Source organism: Rhinopithecus roxellana, chromosome 6, assembly GCF_007565055.1.
Source record: "Rhinopithecus roxellana isolate Shanxi Qingling chromosome 6, ASM756505v1, whole genome shotgun sequence".
Lineage (NCBI taxonomy): Eukaryota > Metazoa > Chordata > Mammalia > Primates > Cercopithecidae > Rhinopithecus > Rhinopithecus roxellana.
This window is the reverse complement of record NC_044554.1, coordinates 56,070,230-56,073,654: the sequence shown is the minus strand read 5'-3', so window position 1 is coordinate 56,073,654 and position 3,425 is coordinate 56,070,230.

Below are 3,425 nucleotides of genomic sequence, written 5' to 3'. Positions count from 1 at the left end.
ACATATATATCCTTGCTTATCTCTGAAATTCTACTAAGGTAAGAGTGAAGGGATTTTTAAAAAGCAGCAGTCAGAAATCTATAAGAACTAAAATAGCTGAGAAAGAGACAAATACAGCAGACTTTCAGAAGATGAAAGCAGGTGGATGAGTTGTAACTGATTTAGCAAATACAAGAAAGCTGAATCCTAGGTGGCAGTGGGGAATCCCAAATAGCCACAAGGATTGACAGTGCCAGGTACCTCTGAGTAGAAGTGAGAGTGGAATGAAAGGCAGAGGCTCACATCAAAGTCTGTTATACCCTCTTGATCTTCTTCCTCCATTACCTAACTACTTAACTGTCTCTTTCTTAGTTAAAGTTGATGCTTAGAAGAGGATAAATTACAGAGTCTACGCACTAGGGGGCTGGAGGAATACATAAGGTTGGGGAGACAGCTAAAGTGAAAATGGAGAACTAAGTGTAGATTTATAAAATGCATGTTGAAATTCCAAATTCCTGACTTTCTCTTCTTACTAGCACCCAAGCACTCAGCCTTAACCTCCAGATAACAACCGAAGTTACCTTGTCATCTGAGGAAATCCTGCAAACATGAAAGTTAAAAAAAAAAAGACATAAAAAAGAGGTAACTTAAGAAACAGATTTTTAAGGAAGAGAACCTCTTTCCTCAACTTTTATTTTGAAAAGTGTCAATCCTACAGAAAAGATGAATGAATAGTGCAGAGAACATTTTACCTACCACATTTGTGTGTTCTCTCTTTCTTTCTCAAATGCTGAATCATGAAACATCACTCCTGTATAATCCAGCATTTATCTCCTAACAATAAGGGGTTTTTCTATATAATGTCATTTTCACATCTCATAAAATTAATAATTCTACAATATCATTTCCATTATGTAATCTTCCCACAAGTGATTTTTATTATATAATACAATTAGACTTTATGAATTGCATTTTGTTTCTCTGTCTTTTTAGACCCTTTCACATAAAGCAGTCCTTCTGCCTTTTGTTTTCATGACATTTGTATTTTAAGGAGTCCAGTCAAGTTGTCTTGTGGATATAACATCCTACGTTCTGGATTTGACCGACTGTTTTATTGTAATGTCATTTAACTTATTTCCATATTTCTCAACATAGATAATCCTCAATAGATGATGCTCTTTTTATTCTTATTATGTCACATTAAAAGGACACATACGTTTCAATTGGCCCACCCTTAAGAATAATTAACGATGTTCAATTTGGTCACTTGGTTAAGGTTTTAAGCATGAGATCTAAGAGGGGAAACATTAAGAAAAGAAGCTATTATTAGTAACAACAGAGATAAGAGAAGATTTTGTAACTGTGAAAGAGAGAATATTTTTATAAACATTAAGGATTCTTGAAAAATATTAGATAATTACTCTTGAATGTAAATGCATCATAGTAATAGAAAGTGTGAAAAATAAAGTTAAGGCGATCACCCAGATAGTGAAAGGGAAAACAACTGTGTAGGAAAACAAGAGAGAAAATACAAGAAAGTTAAATAAACAGTCCAAAAGATCTAACACATTACTTAAAGGGCTTCCAAACTCAGTAGAAAAAAATGGAGGAGACAAAATTATTTAAAAAATAGTTCAAGAAAATTCCCCTGGGTTGAAAAATGTATTTCTAGATGAAAAGGACCTAGCATAATACACATTAATTTTCCTCTATATTTGCTCCATTAATCTGCCCTCTCTTACATCATGTGATTTTACTTATTCTGCCAACATAACATATGTTAATGCTTAGCAGGGGATGTACCACTTCATTCTTGTTGTTCAGATTTTTCTTGGTTCTTTTTATTTATTTATACCTAATCATAATATTTATTATCATTTTGCAATAGGTACCCTCCCCCAAAGCCCATGTATATTTTGATTAGGATTGCATGTATGTATATATAAATCTGAGTCTAAATTTTATCTTTAGAACACTGAATTTTCTCACTCACATTTATTTTATTACGTACAAAGAAGTCATCTTTTATATTCTGTACCATTTTGAGTATTGATGTATAAATGAATTCTCAAATTTTTGCCAAGTTAATTTATAGGCATTATATAAATTTTTTTGCTATGACAAGTGGTATGTTTTCCATTACATTGTCTGTATTGATACCTTACCTCACACACAGATTTATGATAAAAACAGAGGAGATCCACAAGGGCAAAGCTGCAAATAACCCTGTTGTTTGGTTGCTCCTTGAGCAAACCAGCGTTAAAGTTGCCCTGCCCAGGTAGTGTGCAGATCTGGTCTAGATTAGTATTGAGGTCCCACGTGGCTCCATCCTGCTATGTTTATGGAGGAGCTTCCAGGCAGAGATGATTTAGTAGCCTGGTTGTGATCATGTCAAACATTTCACAATTGGCTTAGAGTTTAGATTGCAAAAGTAGCCACTGAGATAAGACTAGCTTCCCATTAAAGGACAACTGAAAGGTGCTCTCTGCTTTTCTAACGAGTAACTTTCATTTTGCAGACTATTCTCTAGGTGACCTGGCACTGACCTAGGTCTCTCACCTTTGTCTGCTTATAGTTCTCAAGAATAACTGTAGAATGTGCTGGGAATGCAACAATCTGAAATGGGATTGGGAAAGGGGGTTGGCTGAAACAGCCCAGGTCCTGTTACAGTTCCTTCTGGAAACAAGATGTCCTTCGAGGCTTCAGTCCAACATGTCATGTGACCCTGAGATATATCAAACCCAGAATGGGCTGCTTTTGTGGGACCTCAGCAGGTACAAGGGAGGCATGAGTAGTTGTGACTCCAGCCATCCTGGGCAGTTTTTCTGGGCCTTAGGGGATTAGCTGGCAATTAATCCTAGGCTTCCGTTGTTCCTTGCTGGGTATCTGTAAGTAACAAACCCGCTTCATGTAACTTGTTGTAGGCATGGGTGTTCGGTCTCACCAAATTCAGAGAAAGTGGTAACTAGTGCACAGTGAATCTGCCTCACACACTTAGCTTGGCATGGAAAATTATAGTTTCACAAACTCACATACTCTGCTTTTTATCCTTCTGTGCAACCCTTTGAAGTAAAGTGGTGTAATGTGTCCAAAGGAAATTACTACTTTAGGGAATATGCAAAATTGTTGAACTTTATTCTTTAATATTTATTAAAACAATTAAATTTAATGTCAGTAGGCTTTATTAAAAAACAAAAAATAATTGAAAAAGCTCTTAGAGGTAATAATACCAAGTAACAACTTCTCACTAGTTCCAAACTGTAAATACTCCTAATTTTCTTTTTCCTTGAAAATTTCAAAAAATATCAAGTTTATTTTCTTGCTTTTTAACTTAAACTTGGGAACTAAAAGTCCCTAAATATTGATTTTCTCAGTTTTTCTCTTTGTTTAAATATCTCTGTGGCTAATGTACACAGAAGGCCACTAGGATTCTAAAGTCCTAGATG